This window comes from Phasianus colchicus, chromosome 1 (genome assembly GCF_987193195.1).
Source record: "Phasianus colchicus chromosome 1, bPhaCol1.hap1.1, whole genome shotgun sequence".
NCBI lineage: Eukaryota > Metazoa > Chordata > Aves > Galliformes > Phasianidae > Phasianus > Phasianus colchicus.
This window is the reverse complement of record NC_143436.1, coordinates 91025651-91048440: the sequence shown is the minus strand read 5'-3', so window position 1 is coordinate 91048440 and position 22790 is coordinate 91025651. Positions and strand designations below refer to the sequence as shown.

Below are 22790 nucleotides of genomic sequence, written 5' to 3'. Positions count from 1 at the left end.
AATGGATATCATTGCCATATTATTTTTTTTCCATTCACCTTTCCTGAAAACATAATAACTCACCTTTTCTGGTCACGTCAATAGTTTTAGAAAGCCAAATAATTTGTTCCAGTGTTTGTAATGGGCTGGATGAATTATCAAAATGGACAGCATATTGGGTGGATAAACATGAATCTTTCTGTTCAGCCACACAAAATGTGTTGTCACAACATCACCTACAAAAGTAAAAAAATCTTTTGTCAGATGAGCCCTCCAGCATGTAAATGCCATCAGATCTACATTGAATCTGACATAAGCGTTTGCTAGATTTTGAACTTCAAATTTTGGCATCTAAAACCAATCCAGAATAATTAGAGCTGTCTTGCTTTGTAGAGCTAGACTTTCACTCTTGGACAGAAGTCCACAAGAGCTGGAAGTTTTGGCAGTTTGATGACCAGTTTGAGCATTTCCAATTGAGTAGACCTGACTAGAAGATATGGAGGCTGAGACTGAGTCCTTGGACAAGACATAAGGTCATGCAGCCCCCCAGTTTCTGAATTACCCTTCTAGGAGGCTGACATGCATCTAGTCATTAGCAAGGAAAATAATACAGTCTCAGGCCTTTTTCATGCCCCGAAGAACATTTTGCAATCAAAAGAGAAGGATCAGACACTATTAAGAATCAAGTGTGGATTGTCCAGTGTTGTCTATGTTAGACAAAATGAGAAATTGAAAACAGTTTATGCACATCCAGAAGAAATACCTTTTTAACTCTGAATAACCAGTTTTTGACATTTCAAAGGTAACATTATTGTTATCCTCACCATGAAGATATTTTGACTTCACATTTCACAATTATCACATAATGAACTGAATTCTAATTTATCTTCCCAAAACTAAAAAACAAAAATATACAACTATTATATTAATTTAAATCTCTAGCTAGTCTTGTAGAGATTAATTACAAGGAAAAATAATGACTAAGAGTCATAATGACATTAGCTAGAAACACTTTCTGGTTCAGCCTCATATTCAAACGTTAACTATGACTCTTTGTGGTCACTTCAGAACTTCAAATTTCTTCACAGTCATACAAATTTGGTTGGACTGCATATACATTCCACAGTTGTCTAAACATCCATCCCTACTGAAATCAAATATTTACTATTCTGCTCTAAGATTCTGCAAATCAACTAAGAATTAAGAAATGAAGATATAATTTCTAATAGAGACTTCAAAAGCATCAAGCTAGCTTATATTTTTTAGCTCCGTTTTCTGTTTTCATGTGAGATCAGCATACCATTTATGTCACAGGAATTGATTTCTGAAACTCATGCAAGAATGTCAACATCACTATCTACCACTTGTATATAATTATCTACATCCTGAAAACAGTAATTTACATGGGAGAAGAACTGAAAAGTCATGACATGGCAGAATTACTACTGCTTGTTTAAACTGTGAGTTTCCTGCTTTTTTTTTCTTTTTTTTTTTTTAAAGTATTTTGGTTCTTTAAAAGATTATAGTCTGAATTCCTGAGGTTTATAATGATCACTTTTAGGTGAATTGCTAAAATTCTTGTAATTTTTAGTTGCAAGAGTTTAACTATTACATTATGGAGGAAAAAATTAAGTGTAATTCCAGCTTCATTTCACTAATGCAAACATGCTTAAATCTCACTTAAATGATGCGGGTTGGAATCTACAGCCACAACAATGTGCAAAGGGTATTATACTGAACAGAGAAAAGCCTTGCAAATACTATACTTTTCAAGTAAACACAGAAGCATTCCAAAGGGAAAGGAGCTCCTCTGCAAGATACTCAATTTGAATACAGTTAATAAATAATTGAAAAATATTTTGTTTTCAAATACAATCTGCATTTGAAAGATGAAGAAATGGTTAATCCAAATAGTGAGAAGAGCTGCAACCTTTTCCAGATATTACTCTGACTAATGAAGTGAGAGGTTAAAGTAAACCAGCCAAACCATATTTTGCCATAAAATTGTGTCCCAGAACAATCTACTGAAAATGAGAAGATAACAACTGAAGCCCTGAAGGATTTGTTACTGTGACTGATTCTGTTTAATGTGTTCATACAAATTGTTTGGAAAAATGACAATGGCTGTAGTTTGTTCAAGTCTGCAGATTTATTAAAAAAGAGGAATAATAGTTGGCACCATGTCAGGGGTAGCAAAGAAACACAGGGAACCTGAATAGGGTAGGACAATAGGGAGTAGGAGATCATGTGTGGTGTCAAGAGATATGATATAATGCCTTCAGGGAGGCCCAGAAAAGGATTAAAAATAACTCAAGTTTGACAAGTCCTAGGAAAGATGAATCATAGATAATGACAAAAGAAACAGCATGAGGACAGGATAACAGAATTTGTGTCCCTTGACAGTAAGAAAGTTGAAAGGTCAATGAAGAATAGGTAGGTGCAGGCACTTACACTCTATTCTCACCAAAAAAATCAGACAAAGATTTTGAGTTTTAGAAGAATAGGAATAGTCAATATGCATATTTAATATTTTTCTAAAAGGAAGTCGCAATTTGTTTCAGACAATTCATCCTCAGTCTAACCAGAACTTTCCTAGAAATAAACAGAAAATAAAATCACAAAAAATGGCTACAGTTATTAGAATTATTATTTTTTTTAGGAGGGAGTTACTAAGATTCATAACACATTTAGAAAAAAATAACAGTTAAAAATAATAACTAAGAAACTGATCATTGACCACTATTATGCATACCATGCAGTAAGGGAATTGCAGCATAGTTTCTCTTCTCTGTTGGCAGGGTACTTTTCAGACAGACTTTTGGGAGCTGGGTTTTTATTGTTGTTGTTATTTTTTTGCTTGTTTGGTTAGTTTGCTTTAATTTTATTTCCCTACAAAGGAAAAGGGAGAGGAGAGGAGAGGAGAGGAGAGGAGAGGAGAGGAGAGGAGAGGAGAGGAGAGGAGAGGAGAGGAGAGGAGAGGAGAGGAGAGGAGAGGAGAGGAGAGGAGAGGAGAGGAGAGGAGAGGAGAGGAGAGGGCTCATAAAGTGAAATCTCTAAAATGTGAAAGGTATCATTGCCATACCAGACAGAGCATGTACAGCAACAAATAAACTCTCAAGAGGTTCTCAGTTGGAAGACATAAGTTTCCTCTAGTAAGACATCAGCACTCTTTTTTTTTTAAAAAAAAAAAAACTTCTTAACATACGCCAAAACACACACAAACATCCCCTTCAACTTCAAACTGTTTCAGACATTCTTCAGCCAGGCTGGAAAACAGCTATTTAAATTATTAAGAGTGAGTGCAGAGCATTATACATTTCAGAAGGAAAAAAAAAAAAAAAAAAAAGTGAAAAAGAAGAAAAGAAGAAAGAAAAAGAAAATTTACCTGTTTATATAAGCAGTGATTTAAGATGTAGAAACAGAAGAAGGGTAAAGAGAATCCCACACTGTGCCCTGAAGTGGAGAAATGAAGTACAGTGTTATTACTGGTATTCACAGACAAAATTGTGTTGAATACTCTACAGGAATTAATTATTTTCAGACACTCATTGGCCATGGTTCTCTGAAATATTATAAGAAGGTAATAGATAAGAAGGCATAGAAGAAGGCATAGACAAGAAGAAAATACATTATCTCTGAATATTCTCTTGTCCAGCAAATCAGACTAGAGCTCTACTCTATTTGTCTGTACCATTCAAGGTGCAGCAAAAGTACCATGCCTTTGATATCTTAATGATAAATTAATAATTAAAAACATTGGATTTTTTTTTTTGTCTTTTTTTACCACTTTCTATAGTGGTAAAAATTCTCAATAGCTTTAAGTTGTAAAGCCATACTTATTTCACAGATGGTATCAGTTAGAAATATTTCTAATAAGGAAATCATATAAAAATTTCAGAAAACATTTTTCAACAATTAAATAACATATCTTCCTCTAAGCAGTAAGATTTCCTTAAATTCTTTTTTTTCTTAAAAAGAAATGCATTGGACAGGTAAATTGCGTAGCTTTAAAGTGTTTGAGTCTTCCCAGAAAGTGGAAGTACAGACTAACTTATTTTAGTATCATAGACTAGTTATAAAATCAAATAACCAACCCACCAATGATGGAAAGAGGCCTTTTGTTTGGATGTATTCATTAATATTGATGCTGCAAATTAGATTAAAAACTGCATGTGCAAGATATTGATCAGAAATATCAGATTTTCCAGTAAAAACAAGTTATTAATAAAAATCTAAAACCTTTTTCTTGTTTTTTTCAACTCTAAAATATTTTGTTCTTTGATTGTGTGAATAACAGTTGGGGAGACTCCAACTGAATATCCCATATCATTAATAATGACTTCAAAGGGAAGCATTTTATACAACAATCTCTGTGTATTTGTTTTCAGTCCATTCATTAAATCATCTTCGTTCATTAACTTGAAGGTATGTACTACTCTTCACAGCCATACTTAAAAGAGAGAACTTTCTGACACCTTAATTATGTTACATGGCATACTGCAATAATTTTGCCAAATTCTGCATTACTGAAGAAATAGCTTTTGTTTAAAGACAAACAAAAAGAAAACAAACAACAACAAAAAGCACAAATATTTTTCTCACAATCCTAGTCCAGAAGTGAATGGTCAGAGTTATATTATTAAATTATATTCAGTCACAAGAGAACTAACTAGTAATTTGTATTAGAAAAGAAACATCAATACTCCATCTTTAGGTGTAATGTGACTGGTGATAATGTTACTCATGCTCAGCCCGTAACATTTTGCTTTTGGGTTCCCTCTTCCAGTGTAGCTATCAGCATATCCACAAGAGACCCACATTCCAATAGAGAACTTTGACTTACTGACAGAACATTCTCAAACTGAAACACACATTAACTTAAAAGTATACAAGCATAAAGTCGTATTTGCAAATTTGAATGCAATCCATAGAAAGCCATAACTGCAAAAATTATAACTAGGAGTTACAATCCAACTGTAAGGAAAAAAGAATAAAAAGCTCCAGACAGATAACGTACCAGGTCCATCACACATACTTTGCACACACAGTTTGTAAGGGTCCAACTGCAACTCCAAGCTTTTCCCACAATGCAAAAAATGATCAATAACACACGTAAGTCTATGAATTTTTTTTTGAATGGGATTCAGGCAGACATTCCTTTAAAGATCCATCAACATAAAATTTCTTTTCTTCCTCCTCTGATCTTAAATTAAAGCTTTATCCTGGCCCAGAAGAAATAGGCGTATTGTAAAATATCTGAAAGCCAACATAACATTTCTTTAATGAATACAACTCATACTGACTGGGGGAAAAATAAAACATAGTATGAATTAATTTATGCCTGTTCTGACTATGCATTTCCTTGCTAACACAGTACAAGATAAGTCATCTAAATGGTATTTGGGGATAATTTCTGCTTCTAATCTGTTGTGTTTACTGTTGTTTTTGTTTTTCTTTTGTTTTTGGAGGGGTGAGTGGTAATGTGCCTAATCCAGAAGTTAAGTTTTAGTTTAGTAGAAATTCACAGCATAAGACACATGAGTAGCTCAATCACTATTGATATCTACCTCCCTTGTTTCTGCTGCTAGTACAACATCACAGTTTTGTGATACTGAAGGACCATTGGCAAAGCAGAACTAAGCTGTCTCTTCCAGCTGTGATGGGCTGACCTCAGCTGGCTGACAGACCTAGCCACTCTCTCACTTCCTCTCCCCAACAGGACAGCATCATTCCTCTCCACAAGCTACAGCATCATTTCTTTCTTCCTTCCTCTCTGAATTTGGCCTCAGTTTTCAGGCAAAATTTTGCCCTCTTTTTTACATTCATTTTCCCAGAGATGCCAGCAGTTTGGCTGATAGGCTCAGCTGTGTCCTGAAGTGGGTATATATTGGAGTGGGTTGGGCATGGGTATGTCCAGCAGGGTGACATTAGAATATCTGTTATTAAGATATGACCAAGGAATAAACAAAAATACTGAAGGCTTTTATCCATCTCTGTTTCTTTCACGATGTTCTGCATTATTTATTGTCATCTGCTGCACAGGTTAAATTGTCTCCTAGCCTTGCCCAAGACAAATACAGCTATCAAAGTGCCTGGGGCTGAACACGCACATCCGCACTTAGACACCTAATGAAACAACCATGGTGCCAACAGAAGCTTTTGCTTTTACGCAAAACCATTTATTTTCCTCAAAACTTAAGCTAAGCTTTTTGGGATGATAAATAACGAATCAGATTAAAGCACTATATTTAAATAACTTGGTCCACTTAACTAGAAATCTGGGAATATTTTCTGACTTTATTGAAGGTACTTGGAAGATGGGAAAGTCCATAATTTTGATTATTTGGTTATTAAATTCTACCTCATACTATGAGGCTCAAATTGTACAGTTCTGTCAGTTGTATAAACACAAAGGAGGATGCAACATATGAAGTTAAATGATAATACCATGAGAATTATTGGAATGACTTTGAAGTGAATGGAACTGACACCAGATGAAAAACGATCCCAAAATTTAAAACTGTAAATAGAGTGTACTATACAGTGGTCTCTTTTCATTGTCAGTATATATGCTGTTAAAAGGAATTACCACTTGTATTGCAAGAAATCATGTGCTCTTTCGTCCAGTGGGATGCAAATGAGATACTTCTCTTTGGAGAATTATTGAAACCTGATGACAAGAAGCAGATAAAGTAAGATGCTCTTAGTTTAATAGTGGCGGTGATGTGCACCTGTAAAAGAAGCAGAAGATGAGTGAAATCAGCCTTACACGCTGACAGATGAACTTCAGCTTATTCTATTATTTTATTCTAATACCAAATCCACTTTTACTGCTTTTACTACTAGAAAGATGGTTGCCCAGGATAAGATATCTTGTTCTATTCAAACTCTTTGAAAGAGTTGCTCTTTTTCAGGTGCTGGACAAATAATATTGATCATGAAAAAAACTGAGACGTATACTATAAAAACTTTTTTTTTTTTTTTTTTCCCCCCCAGAATACAATTTACTGAATAGATATTTTAATAGCTATTGTCTTCCTTTCACATTAGAATTTACCAAAAAGCAATCAGTTGCATGGAATTTGGTCGAGTCCAACTTTTGACTCCATGGAGATAAAAGCCATAATAGATAAACAGCTGGGGTATTCTATTCACTCAAATTACCATTGCCAAGAATGTTTTTGACTATGAAAACAAGTGCAAATAAATATGCCCATACACCGGGGAAAGACTATGAAAATCATCTTAAAAAAAAAAAACAACAAAAAACCTGTTAATACTGTTCATTCCTTCTTTCAGGATTTTCAGTAGAGGTTATAACAGTACTGTGGAAGCAACAAAGAGAGCACAATTAGCTCCACAGCATTAAAAATTACAGCAGGTATGACGTACATATCCAGATGCTGATTTCCAAAGCACAAATCATTCATTCTGTCCCAAATTCTAGGAGAAGTAGAATGCAGATTTAGCTATGTGGTTCAAGCCTCTAATCCAGTACACATTTTCTGTTACATATGTCTCCAGTTATGCAGAATATTAAAAAAAAGGACTGATTTTAGAAAGTTTGCACACACTAGAGCAATTGTGAGATAAAAGGAGAACCACTGATAGGAGGAAGAGACAGAATTAATGTAACCAGTTTGATTCACAATGGTGAGCCAAGCATAAGCATAGAAATCAAGTGTAAAGAAGAGATGACAGGACATGGGCATGTGTTCCTAGGAACAAATATTTAGCCACTATGACTGTGTAGTCCAGAACCATAGAATCATCAATGCTGGAAAAGATCTCCAAGACCAACCAGTCCCTCATTACATATAAATGTTTCTTGAATGCTTCCAAAGTTGGTGACTCCAGCATCTCCCCGGGCAGCCTGTCCCAGTACCTGACCACTCTTTCGGAGGAGTTTTTTCTAACATCCAACCAGAATCTCCCCTGGCACAACTTGAGGCCATTCCCTCTAGCCATATCACTAGTTACATGGAAGAAGAGGCCAACCTTCACCTTGCCACAACCTCCCTTCAAGTAGTAGCAGAGAGCTCTCCCCTAAGCCCTCTCTTCTCCAGACTAAATAATGTCAGTTCTCTCAGCCACTCTTCATCAGGCCTGTGCCCCAGACACCTCATCAGTTTCCATGCCCTTCTCTGGACATGCTCCAGGGCATCAATGTCTTTCTTCTACTGAGGGGCCCAAAACTGAACACAGTACTCAAGGTGCAGCCTCACCAGTGCTGAGTAAAGAACAATCACCTCCTTGCTCCTGCTGGAAACACTATTTCTGATACAAGCCAGGATGTCATTGATCTTTTCAGCCACCTGGGCACACTGCTGGCTCATGTTCACCCGAGCATTGACCAACACCTCCAAGACTGCTTCCCCTGTACAGTTTTCCAGACACTCTATCCCAAGCCTGTAGCATTGTCTGGGGTTGTTGAGGCCAAAGTGCAGGACATGGCCCTTGGTCTTATTGAATTTCATCACGCTAACTTCAGTCCAGCTATCCAGCCTGTCCAGATCCCTCTATAGGCCTTCCTATGCTCAGGCAGATAACACCCAAGTTGGTGTTATCTCCAAACTTACTGGGGGTGCACTCGATGCCCTCATCAAGGTCATCAATAAAGATACAGAAGAGGACAGGCCGCAGTGCTGTTCCCTGGGGAACACCACTCATGACCGGTCACCAGCTGGGTTTAACTCCATTACCACCACACTCTGGCCCTGCCATTCAGCCAGTTCTTTACTCAGCAAAGAATGCCCCCGTCCAAGTCCTGGGCTGCCAGCTTCTCCAGCAGAATACTGTGGGAGACAGTGCCAAAGGCTTTGCTGAAGTATAGATAGACTTCAGGTCAACAGCATTTCTTTCATCCACCAGGCGGGTCACTTAATCATACAATGAGATCAGGTTGGTCAATCAGGACTTGCCTTTCACAAACCCTTACTGGCTAGGCCTGATCCCCCATTTGTCGTGCACATGCCACGTGATCTCCCTCAAGATGATCTGCTCCGTAACCCTTCCTGACACCGAGGTCAGGTTGACAGGCCTGTAGTTCCCCAGATCATCCATACGAAATTTCTTGTAGATGAGTCTCCTTGACAAGCCTCCAATTCTCTAGGACCTCTCTGGTTGACCAAGAACACGGATAGATGATGAAAAGTGGCTTGGTCATCACTTCCACCAGCTCCCTCAGCACCCTTGGGCGGATCTCATCCAGCTCCATGGACTTGTGGCAGTCCAGGTAGAGCAGTAGGTTTCTAACTGTTTCCACAGTTTATTCTGCTCCTCATCTGAGACTTCCAGGTCAAGGGATAGAGTACCCCACGGATAACTGGTCTGACTTTTAAAGACGGATGTAAAGAAGGCACTGAGAACCTCAGCCTTTTCCTTATCCTCAGTGGTCACGTTCCCTGACACATCTAGTATAAGCTGGAGATTCTCCTTAGCCCTCCTCTTACTGTTAATATATTTGTAAATTTTTTTTTGTTCTCTTTTACCCCAATGGACAAGTTGAGTTCAAGCTGGGCTTTTGCCTTCCTAATTTTCTCCCTACAAAGAAGGTTTGTGTCAAAGAAGACAACTAAGCAACAGGTGTCCGTGATTGAAAATCAATCTGCAGAAGCAGGAGAATGGATGGAGCCAAAATGAAAGGACTACCCTACAACACACACTGAAGAAACACGCGGGAAGAAGTAGCAGATGGGGCAGTTTCAGTGAAGGAGATTGAAAAAGCTTGGATAAAATACAAGAACCTGAAGGGCAAGAGCTATAGACAGCAAATACAGACAGGTTATTTAAGGAACTGAGAGGTGAAGGAGAAATTGGATAGCAAGGGTCAAGAACAAGCTTAATATGCCTATGACCATAGCATGTGTTTACAGGAAAAGAAAATTTGATTGGAAGTTAGGATGAGCAGGGGAAAAGAAAGATATGTACTGGAACTGATTCTTAAGAATTTTATGGACAAGTTTAAGACCATCTGCCCCAAAGAAGTTACATTTTTCATAAGCAAGAACTTCTTGAATAGCCTGGAACTTTGCAAAGATTCAGTCTTTGTTAATATATGGATCAAACTCACAGATGAGATTTGAGTGTGAAATATTCCATCCGGCCTGTAGCACTCACCAACCTTTAGACAGAAAAAATAATAATGTGGTGAAATGGGATATGCCATACACCATCTGGCAGCTGTGCAAACAAGAAGAAGAACCCTATGAAGAACATTATTACACGTTTGGGGACCTGCTGATTACATTGCTTGTCTAAGGTTAGACATTCTGGTGTATAAAACTTGAGAACATAGTCTAAATCATGGATAATTTAATAGGTTACACATGGACTTCACCTCCAGTTTACTCATTCTTTTCTATTTAACAATACATCCCTTCTTAAAAGGCTGTCTTCTTTTATGGTGAATGGCTTAAAGTGCTGCTCATTTGAAAGTGACAAAATTGAAAGGAACAATCCTCATTTTTCTACAAAAGGAATGTGCATAGTAGAATAGTTCTTCCAAAATGGTCAATATTGTCATATATATCTGAAAGCTCATGTTTAAAATTAATATATCACCTCCATAATTGGCAAATTACATTCCCTTAAAAAAAAAAAAAAGTTTTTATTCATGTATTTTTTTCTTCACTTTATGAAGGAGAAAAACAGAAAGTGATTAAGGAGAGTGTGTTAATAAATTTTTTTTTAAAAGCTCTTTAAACTAACAAGCTTATGGATTTTGAAGGACTGCCAGGAGAGTCATTAACAGAAAATACTCAAAAGGCACTTAAACCTGTTCTCTAGCTACAATAGATTTGTTTCTGTCACCCTATAAGAAAACAAAACAACAGAAGACTTCAGCTTACTCCCTAGCTGGTTCCCCATGTTTGGCAGCACATTTCAATTACCCATTTAGGCCCTTTCTCACTGTCAGTATTCTCTCTTCTGCTCCCATTCCATCTAAGAAAATCTCAACTTTTCTTTACCTATCCCATGTTGATGATTTCTTCTACTTAAAGCCCTGACTTCTTATTTGTTCTTCACACCATCACTACCACTAAGGCTCTGACTTTCATCGTATCTGACTTACACATGTTCCTCTATGCATTTCTGCATTCTTTTCCAATCTCCTCTCACTGCTTCATGCCAAATTCTTCTTTTTGAAATGCTGGTACTGCAACAGATGGTGCTTTGGAGAAAGGGGATCAGGTGCACAGTTAAGATGGACAGATCTGAAATTGCACATTGAGATAAATCTTCCAAATATGTAGAGCATTAGGTGTTACTCTTACTTGGGAACTAACCTCAAGCACTGTGAACTCACTCTTCTAGTAGTAAATGGTCACAGCATCACCATAAAGAAATTCTTCCTCTTATTTCTCCTATGAATGTGGGAACATTATTGTGTAATATTGATTCATCTCTTCTTTCATGATGTCTCAGGATAGCAAAGCACATTGATTCCGAGTCAGTGAAACAATATAAAATGAGTTTTCTATAGATTTCTGTCTCAGGTCTTCTATGTCATCCCCACCACTGTACCTTCATATCCTTTTTATATCTCCAGGTCTCCTCTTAAGTTTCTCTGCCTCATCCTATCTTACCTGTGATAGTCATAATGCTAGCTCTCTCCTGTGTATCCCTTCACCTCAAAGACTCTTTGCTCTCCTTCTATGACTTCTGCCCAAAATGTTGGGCTGGCTGGCCGGCTTGGCTAAGAACAGTACATGCTGCTATCACTCCAGTCCTCCACATGCTGATCATCCTAATGGGTGCTGCCTTGCTTTTTCCAAGCGTGGATTTTAATTTAGTCCCTTCTGATTGCAGATCTGTCAAATTTGTCATGTGGAATGACTGCTTAAGCCTCATTTCCTTAGGAAACCAGTTAAAACACTTGACTTCCTTTTTTTTAAACTGGATTAAATAACTGCAAGATGGATGATATAGCAGCCGGACAAACATGACCTGGTCAGGAATGGCACCAGGTGCTCCTTTCAAAGGTGGAGGAAAATTATGCACAGTGTTGACTCATCTTTCAGCCCTCGTGGAATCTCATAATTGCCCAGTAAATTATATACCCCTGCTTGATATTCTCTTCTTCCCTCCTCTAACACCTTCCTCGCTCATGCATTTGCATGCAACATCTACTTGTCATCCTTCACCTAAAATACCTACAGCAACAAATACAAAAAGCTACAGCATCTGTGGCATCAAGGACTGACCTGTCTGGAGGTGGGCTACAAGACACAAATAATAGAACAGAAATACATGGTAAAGTTCCAAATGATGAATGAAGTTCCTTTAATAATTGGGGTAAAACTGCAAATAATGAAATATCATTTGATAGAGCAGGGAGTCTACTAAAAGCTGGAAAATAAACTGAAATTGCCTGAATATAAAAGTTTTTTGGACAAAATAACAGAGGAGCAGCAGTAGTAAATTGCAGGTTAACTGACACAGCACTACTCTCATTAGCTCTTAATTTAACTTCACTTGGAAAGTACTCCTTTTTTGCCATATAACGGAGAGGACACATAGCAACATTGCTTTTCTTCCATGGCATTCAGCAAAATAAATTAAAAATATGTTCTTAATAGTTCTGAAAGCCTAACATAGTATTTAGTCAGAAGCTTTTTGTGTTAGTCTAAAGGATGAAAGAAAAACTCAATGAAATACTGATTATAACTCCCTGCTCAAAACAGAAGAAACACAGATTTTGTACTTTTAAGTTTGAAAAAAAGAAAGAAAAAAGCAGTTTTGATGCCTCACATCCTTTCAGCAAAAGATTTCTGAGAGCTTACAAATCTTAATTGACCGTAGCAACACATGTCAGGAAAGGTAAGTAGTGTCATTCCTATGCCAAGGAGGAGAAAAGAAGTACAACAGGAAGGAGCAATAGGTCAGGCCTGGACAGCATGAAAGCCTGGATTAGAAGGCAGGCATTTCGGGTTCTCAATCCATGCTTAAATCACTGCCCCAACAACAACAGAAAAAAAAAATGTTGGTCAAATTTGATTGAATTTGAGAGACCATTCTATAATCAATCATGACAGGGTTAATTCTCCTAAACTCTCACTAGCAGATGCTAATCTGCCCTGCAGTACATCCACGATAATTACAGATGGAAATCTCAAAAAAGCAGCTTCTAAGTGAAGAATTCTGCACAGCCTTCTGTTTTACTGCTTTTTTCTACCTCCCTGTACGTTGGTAATAAATAAATAAAAAATACTAAAAACCTTCAGCAAACAATTTAGCTTTAAAAAAAATAAATAAAAGTAAAACAATAACAAACAAGAAAAAAAGCAATATGAATACATGAAAAAAAAAAATTGAATACATGAAACATATTGCATCTAGAAAAGCCAAAGAGTATATAGATGGATTAAAATAACCCAGCAAAACTGTAAAAACATAGCAAGACTAAATGGGTGCAGTATGAGGGAGCAGAGAGCTCCAATAAAAGGAGCTCCATGAAAGAATACTCCAAAGATACACTAAGTGACTCACATTGTCACTTCTATGTCCTTTCAACCTGCTCCTCAGTAGAAAACAACAGAGAAACTGGGTCCCACTTTTCACAGGACTACTTTCCAATCCATCTACTCTGTAGCTACTTGGATCTCAACCCATTTTCATCTAACGAAACAAAACCAAAATAATAACCACAAACACCAGAAACCAACACATAACAAAAGACATTTATTACCGTGCTTCTTTCAATTTCTGGAAAGAAAACACTTCCTTGATTCAAAATGAGTAAAGAGACAAAACCCTAATGCCTTAAACACATAAGTTCTATATAAAACATCCATTAAAAAAAAAAGAACGAGTAGAGGCTTTAGCAAAAATGAAGTTTTGGAAGAGACAGAATTTAAATTACAGAATCAAATACAAAGTGGGAAATGGCACTGTAAAATCTTATCTCCTTCTAGAGGACTAATAGGTATGAAACACCTTTAATAAAGTTCCCTTTATTAGCCCATCACTTTTTTTTCCTCCAAAATGCAATATCTTTGTTTCCTGCTCTGGAGGGACAGCCCTCACAGCTTCTGAGCGGAGTTCTCATGCTAAGTTCAGTCTCACTCAGCTGAAGCACTGTTTGGGGCTGCATCCAAAGCAGTGCAGCCAGCAGGTCAAGGGAGGTGATCCTGCCCCTCTACTCCATGCTGGTGAGATCTCACCTGGAGTACTGTGTCCAGATGAAGAAAAACTTTTGTTGTTTTTATTCTCAGTACAGGAGAGACATGGACCTGTTGGAGCACGTACAGAGGAGGGCCACAAAAATAATCCAAGGGATAGAACACCTCTCCTACAAGGAGGCTGAGAGAGCTGGGGCTGTTTGGCTTGGAGAAGAGGAGGCTCTAGGGAGATCTGATAGAGAACTTTCAGTATCAAAAGGGAGCTATAAGAAAGAGGGGGACAGACTCTTTATCATGGTCTGTGATGATAGGACAAGGGGAACTGGTTTTAAACTAAATGGGGGGAGATTTAGATTGGATATAAGGAAAAAAGTGGGTTTTTTTACTGTAAGGATGATGAAGCACTAGAACAGGCTGCCCAGAGGGGTACTGGAAGCCCCATTCCTGGAGATATTCAAGGTCAGGCTGGACTGGGCTCTCAACACCTTCATCTAGCTGTATATATTCCAGTTCACTGCTGGAGAGTTGGACTAAATAGCCTTTAGCTGTCCTTTTCAACTCATTTCTGATTCTACATTATTCTGTCCATGGATATCTGCAAGGAAATGTATTGTGCTTCTAATAATTTTCAAGACGTCAGGTTCATTTTTAATTTTGGTTAAGATTGGGTACTAAGATTTCAAAATTGTTTGGGATGTGAGAAGAGACAGACTGGATGGGACAGAAAACCTAGAAAACTTCATTTCCATGGGACATAAGTCTAGAAAAGCACTGCCTGGAAGCTGGCTCCTGACACAAGGCTGGAGTCTGGGCTCCAGAGCAACTGACATTAACTTAGCAGAAAAAAAAAAAACCAAAACAACAAAGGTATCAATGCCTCCTAAGCCTCACAACTAAAAAGCCAGTTATTCTTAAAATGAAACAAAAATATAAAAACAAACAGTGGCACAGCTATTCATTCTGTTCAGCCAGAGAGGAGATTCTCCAAGGATCCTTGTGGTTTCACACTGACTTTCCTCAGATAATGTATTTCATAATGTTTGTCACATTGCTTTTTATGTTTCAAAAGACGATGGTGCTGGTGATGCCCATTTGTGCCTGTGTGAGAAAGACATGCAGTGAGCAAACGCACAGATCCTCAGGCTAAGTGAAGCATCTACCTTCATATGTTTATCATGTTATTTGTAGAGCCTGGCAGCAAACAACACAGTTTAATGAATGGAGAGGTGCGAAACTCCAGAGTTTCTTCACAAGTTAAATATTTTCATTTCAATGGCACTGAGGTCAGTAATGCATAAATCTAAAAATATGCCTCTAATTAAGTGATAAAGCTAATTGGATCTGAGTTTATTTCCTGATAATAGCCTGCACTGTTGAGATAAATGGCTAGTAGAAGCTGAGGGAAGGATTTCTCTTCTTTAATCTCCCATTAAAGCACAAGCTTTGATTTGACTTGATCGAAACACAGTTTTTAATGTTTAAAGTGTATTGAAACAATAGAGACTAAATTACGTTCATCAGATAAGATGTAAGAAACCAAAGTGAGCTGATACATGACCATCAATTAATTCCCAGGCTTCATTTTATTCATCCAAGTGCTGAAAGAAAGAGGACTCTCGGAAACTAGCAAAGTGATGCTGCCTTTGCTGTAGTTTAATATAAATGCACTGACGTATTTCTGGTGAAAAAGATCAAAAAATACTAAAAGGTTAAACTTTCTGGTGCAAACTAGAGACAAACAAATAATATAAGTGCATTTCTTAAACATTCACAGTTTCTTGCAAAAAAAAAGTTAACATAATTTCACTTAGGAAGAAACAAATAAAATGTGAGTAAGAAAGGTTCTCCAATTAGTATTTTAAGGACATATTTCAGTTCAAGTGCATTAATGGTCTCATTCACTTTGCTATTGAAGTATCTCACTGTATTACGTCAAAGTGCTAAATACAATTCAGAATCAACTCCTAAATCTCCAAGTGTAACAGCAGGAAAGAAAGCATGAGTGCAAAACCACAGAACTGAAGCAGAAATGTCTGCCTGACTCTGAAGTGTTGGCTCTGAGAAGTACAATTTTCCCAGAGGTCTCAGTAAGGGGTTAACTCAGATGGCAAACAAAGATAATTCAGATGTCAACATTGTTAATTATTTAATTGCTCATAAAAGCACAACTGGTGCAGACATAGTTATGAATGACGTCTCATTTCCGTGACAAAGATGGGGGGAGGGAGAGTGGCTTTGGAAAATATTTGGAAAATTTCTTCCTTGTCAAGGAAGAGAAAGCAAAAACATCAACAACATTCTTTTACACTATGTGTAATAAAGTCTGATCAGCAGCAGCTATACATTTCCTGGAGTAATTACTTTTCCCCACAGGTTTACAATTCTGAATGAGTTTATCCAAAATGTAATACACTGTCCTGCCAGACCTCTCATTTGGTCTGATTTTTAACCGCAGTACATCTAAGCTGATTAACAGAAATATCCTGCACTGGCAGAAGTGATTTTTAAAAGCATCTCTGTTTTGAACTGAAGCAAATATTTTCACAGAAGAATATATATATTTTTTTTTTTTGGGGGGGGGGGGTGCAGATGGGGATAACTGTCTCTAAAATGGTGTAGAGCAATGTATTAATAAACACCTAATTTCCAGAAAAACTGAAAGGACAAGTAGCAAACTTAGAATTTATGATTCCATGATGGTGATAAATCAGTTTCCCTTGAGCAAACCAGGCTGAGAGAAAGTACCTACCTAACTCTATTACAACCATCATCAAATATTTTCAGCACTAACATTCATTTTACTATGGTTAACAGACCTGCTTTTGTGCCTCATTGTAGGACATCCTATGCAGGCATTCTACAATTAACAGAGCATACTGACAGACTCATTAAAAAAAAAAAAAAAAAAAGCAGTACAGATTTTTGGCTGATTTAAAATGTTAAGTATGGTTTGTTTCAAAATGCTAACTCAAGCTTTTTTTTTTTTAAGCTCTAACTTTGAATCAAGATAATCATCAATTTAAAAAAAGATTTTAAAATTGCAAACGAAATGGCATTGAGTTAAATTAGAAAGTGCTGATCAGTAATGCTTGTTATGTATTTGAGTGTGCTAAAAACATTCCTATTTGTCTACAAAATACATATGCTTCCATAAGAGTAAATATTTTCACAGAATTTTTAGCAGAAAATTTGGAAAAAAAAGTTTCACCTCTAAGAATAATAAAGCCATCTCACTTTTGGCTAGATCAAATGGGAAATTAGTTTCCCTTTTAGGAATGGCTAGAGAAGAGAGAGAAGGGAGGGAAGAGGCTTAGACTGTGTATCTCTCAGACTCAGCAGTTACCTGCCATAATCCACTCTACAGCCCAGTCCCATTTCTTCAGGAGAAGAGAAATGTACAAAGCAACTCCAAGTAAAGTTCACAAGGTGAACATGAAAACACCTTTTCAGTGTAGCTGGCAGTGACAATCTGGTTAAAAAGATATGGTTATTTTTATGATCATTACAAGTTCCGCATGTGAATCAAGGAAGCTGAGAATAAGGCTGCTTCCACATATTCATACATCACCAACACCCTGCAGCAATCAGACTGGTTCTGCTTTATCCTAGCATACCAGGGAGCACAATCAGTCTTAAGAAATACAAGACATCAAGTCCCACAAAAAATATCAAGAACTTATTTGAAGCCCTCCACTGAGAAAAAAAATAAAAAAGATTTTTCCACGAGAGACTTAGATTATTTCTAAATTAACAGGTAGTCTCACATAACTTAGGTATTATTAAGTCAAAATGTACGGCCAAAAGTATTTTGGCTGAAGGATTTCTTCAAAGAGAAGTGTGTTCCTAACATGGATAAACCATAGTGAATACTTCCTATTACCTCATTAGCATGTTTTCTGACCTCTGGACTTGAAAATCTGTTGCACAGTCTGGATTCCTAATCTTATTTAAACCCGTATTTAAATGCAGAATACCTGATTAGCCAGCGTCTTTTGTGCTAAACTACCACACATGTTTCATGCTTTTATACTGAAAAGTGTCATCCGTTGTTTTTTATTTCTCTGACCTTCAACTGAAAAAAGCAAGCACGATGTGATAATATGCTGTGCATTTTTTACTGCTAATTTGAGGACTTCTTTTTATAAAAGTAACATAAAATTAAAAAAGCTCTTTTCTCCAAATGTTTCCTGGACTATTTAGTGCTGCACCATATTTCTTGTATATCTGAACTGACATGATGCCAAAGTGTCTAAGTAGGATAACAAAGATCCTAGATGCTTTGAGATGAAAATTTGTCCACATAAAAGAGAATCTGTCTGCAGTGCTTAGTAAATCTCACTAATTTAAATCATGATGCCTGGTATCTCCTGTACACAGAGACTGCACAGCATTAAAATACTTAAGTCAGAGGTATTACAAAATCATAGACTCATGGTACTTTGTATTGGTTTCTTTCAAAGGTTATAACCTCTACTTTATATGTTCTATTCATCAGAATTCAATAAATGAGATAATTGTGCTAGGCAATATGTTTCTTTCTGTAATATTAGAAAGTCTATACATTTCATTACTTGATTGGTACCTTGCCATGCAACTTGCATATTGTGAGCAAGTATTCCTAAAGTGAAACACTGCAAATGATGAATGACTGAAACATACTTTTCATGCTTTCAAGCCACAAGTATATCATACAAGTTTTCACAGTGGCTGCAATGGAAGGAAAGTGGCACAAAAACTACTTGCAGATGAGAAACTATTAAAATCGGCTTTACTTCAATTGCTTTCTATTGTGTTAAAGACTGCTTGCCACAATTACTATGACTTTGGGATGCATACTTTTTTTTCTGCTGAATAAAGAGAAGATAACTGTGTGGCTCTGCAAAGCATAAGGTCAACATTTAAGCCTTGGCATGCATGGTTTTTCAACTTTGTCATGCCATGCAAACATCTCTAAGAAAAATCTCAGATTCAGCAATTCAAGATATTTGCTATAATGAAGCACTGAATAAAAAAATTAATCTTCTTTATTAATAGATATATTAGTTTGTGGTATTTGTAGATGTGAAAATATGCCTATACTTAGACTCAAACTAATTTTTGTACTACTGTGTAACCAATTCAGAGCAGGCTTTGAGAAATGTAACTGTTTATTTCCTACTGAGTTTCACCAAGGATAGTCTTTAAAGGGTATGTGCTGATTATTACTGTATGGGTTTATGATTCAATTTGTGACCTACATGTCAGAATAAAAGCCATGGAGTAGAAGACTCAATTAACTTCATCTGCAAATAATTTGCAACAGAGAATACTAGTAGCATGATACCAATCCCTAAACCTCTGATTTTTCTGAATCAAAGTACACACATGGTAATTAATTACTAACTGCCATTAATGATGCCAGTATTTAAAATGGGATTAAGGATTTAACATTTAGGAGAAAAAAAGACTGAGACACTTATAAAAGTCAGTTAAACTCTTTTGAAAAAGAAAATTGAAACTACCTAGACTGAAAACAAAAGTCAGAACATGGAACCTGTTTTTACATAACTTCGGGCTTAATTAAGCTGAGTAACAAAGGATTTCTTTACTCTGATATACCAGCCTGATTTCTTGTTTAGTTATTCACCAATACACCTGCCACTAATCTCAGTCTTTAATCATCTGTATATGAGTTTGAATCTTTTTTGAAACATTATTTAAGGAGTTAAGCAACAAATCTACAATCAAGAGCTAATTAAGTGATGCTGCATATTGTTGTGTTACTCCCTTTTTTCCCTAGAAAAAAATAAATATAATTTCCAATTTTGTCATATATAAACATGAAATTTTAATCTGCTGTTGCTTCATAAGGCCCTTAGTAATTGTGTTTTCCTTGAACGTTAATTATAGTTCTAATACTTTCTTTCCCTGTGCTGGCAGTTGTTCACAACACTGATCTGATTTTCATATGCCTTCCTTCAAGATTTCCTGATTCACTGCTGAGGGCTGACTGAAAAGGAATATTACGCCTTTAAGCTAAATGCCTCTGTGTGTTAATAAGCAAGTGTTCTACGGACACATGATTTACAAATTCGCGCACACAGATCGGTACATTTTCATTCCCCCAAATGCAATATCTGGCAGAATACATTGCAGTAGGAAAGCTTCAGGGAAGGGAAAAAATACAACAGAACAAAGCCCCACCCTTCTGTTCTGGCTATGCGGACTGGTGGCCTCTCCTTGCGTGATCAAAACAAAAGGAAAAAGCATGACAGATAATCCCTGAATACCCAGCCTTTAAATATGCAGGAGCCTTACGCACGCAGAAGCAAGTTAGGTAAATGCATGCATTATCCAAATTGGAGGTGTAGAATCAAAAGGCATGAGACTCCACTTGGCCCTGACTTGAAATTATTTCAAACTTCTATTATACAAGCAGAAATTTAACAATTTTAAGGGAGACTTTCTCCATCTTTTGGGTGAAAAATACTAAGAAACATTAAGGTATAATTTGCGGTCATTCTGAACTGGCAGTGTGAGGAGGCTGTCCCTTTTCATATTCCTCTGATGAGCAGCTGAGTTACAAAGGTCACAAGGTAGATGCACACCTCATCTATTTGCACATATGATTGTTTTGACAGATTTTGAAACAGAAATGAGAAAACAACCACTGTTTAGCTTTTCTATCTCAAACCAATGTTTTTCAAACTGACAGGCAAAACTCATTTAATGAATTATTGCTCCATGCAGGAAACACAGCTTTTAAAGAAATAAATTCTATGCTTAAAATAAACCTCATCACTAACATGTTGTTCTAAGGTGATGTATCACTCAAAATGCAGAGGGTGGAAAAGGGTATTGCCAACTCATGTAAACATTCAGTTTTATACACTGATCTAAAGCAAACTGGCGCTCTTCTGGCTCTCTTCCGTACATCTACAATAGCACTCTTGCTGCACAACATCCTGGAGCATTTACTAATAAATATAATAAATGTATTCTGTTTGACTTCTGCCAACAGAAGCGCAAGTATACCTGTGCATGCGGGTGGTATGCTAAGCTATGATAATCTAAAGCTATCTTCTTTCCCATTTATTTCTCAGGGAACAAACAAAATCATGGCTGTGTGCTCATGGAGCTCTGATGATGTGCAAAGCTCCAGGTGCCTATTACCTCTCTTTGTCCTCTGCTGGACCTTCAGGAAATGCCTCTCCTAAGTTTCTATTGAACTGCTGTGGGTTTTCTACAGGCTTTCAACAACGAGTTTATGGAAGACACATAAGCTTCATTTTTAAAAGGGCAAGTGATTTTTTTTTTTTTTAATATTATATAGTGATGGGGAAAATTGCAAGTGTACATACAAAAGGCTGAGTAGCTATTAGACAAATCAAAAGAATCACAGAATGGCTTGGGTTGGAAGGGTCTTTAAAGCCCACCCAGCCTCAACTCCCTGCCATGGCCAGGGCCATCACCCACCAGCTCAGGTTGCCCTGGGCCCATCCAACCCGGTCCTGAATGCCTCCAGGGATGGAGCATCCACAGCTTCTCTGGGCAGCCGTTCCAGGGCCTCACTGTCCTCCGAGTGAAGAATGCTCTCCTAACATCTAACCTAAATATCTTCTCTTTTAGTTTAAAGCCATTCATCCTTGTTCTGTCACTACCTGTCCATGTAATAAGTCAGTTTCCCTCCTGCTTATAAGATGCTCTCAAGTACTGGAAGGTCTCAATGAGGTCTCCCTAGATCCTTCTCTTCTCCAAGCTAAAGATGCCCAGCTACCTCAGCCTCTCTTCATGAGAGTGGTGCTCCAGCCCTCTGATCATCTTTGTGTTCCTTCGCTGGACCTGCTCCAACAGCTCCACAGATATCTCATGCTGCTCTGAATCCCAGATCTGGATTGAGTAGCCTCCTCTAGGTGAGCAGGGTTTGGACCAGATGACCTCCCGAGGTCCCTGCTAACTCTAGTTGTGTTCTGATTCTGTCACTCACACTCAAAATTTCTCAGTTCATCTAAAGGGATGACCTGATTTAGGATTCCTGAACATTTTAAAGTGAGAATGGTAACACACATAGAATTGGTACACTTAACACAAACAAATGAACACACTTCACAATGTTTTAGCACTGAAAATAGAAAAATAGAGAATAGAAAATAGAGAAATATTTTCGTAAGGTACTCTCCCCCCCACTCTGAAAAAAAGGGTGTTGGTTTTTTTTCGTTGTTTTTTTTTTTCATCTTCCATAACCTACTGAGTAGGAAAACATGCACAAAAAGAAAAAAACAAAAAAAAAACAAAAAAAAACATATAGCAGTAAATTATAAAAATATTGATTCACTTATGAAAACAACAGATCTACTGAACAAATGTCAAGATATGTGACAACAATCCTTTAAATTCAAACTGCCATCTATCGTGTACTTTCAGGCTATTTTTTGTCACTAAGAGTGGGCGGAAGAGGAAGAAAAAATGAAGTAAAAAGTATAAAGTATTATACAGGGTAGAAGAAAGAAAAGAAAGAAATATCAGTATAAAAAACAGAAAAAAAATACTACTATTATTCATGTAGACAGTGAAAGTAAATTCAGAATTATTGCTACTGTTTGACTATCATTAATTTTAAAATAGTCTTGTAAAGTGATTGACCAGAACGTAAGGAATATGACCACAGATTTCAAAGCCAACTCCCATCAGTTCCTTAACTAACAGTAG

General features: G+C 37.0%; 1 long non-coding RNA gene across 1 annotated transcript in view; it reads right to left on the bottom strand.

The window, feature by feature from the left end:
• Positions 1-112: 112 nt before the first annotated feature.
• LOC149919848 (uncharacterized) overlaps positions 113-22790 on the bottom strand; it is a 103399-nt gene continuing 80721 nt past the window's right edge. The window contains exons 3-5 of the long non-coding RNA XR_016463717.1: positions 6569-6710; positions 3365-3432; positions 113-215 (exon numbers count right to left, since the gene is read on the bottom strand). This is a non-coding gene — a long non-coding RNA (uncharacterized LOC149919848). The remainder of the gene's footprint in view (positions 216-3364; positions 3433-6568; positions 6711-22790) is intronic.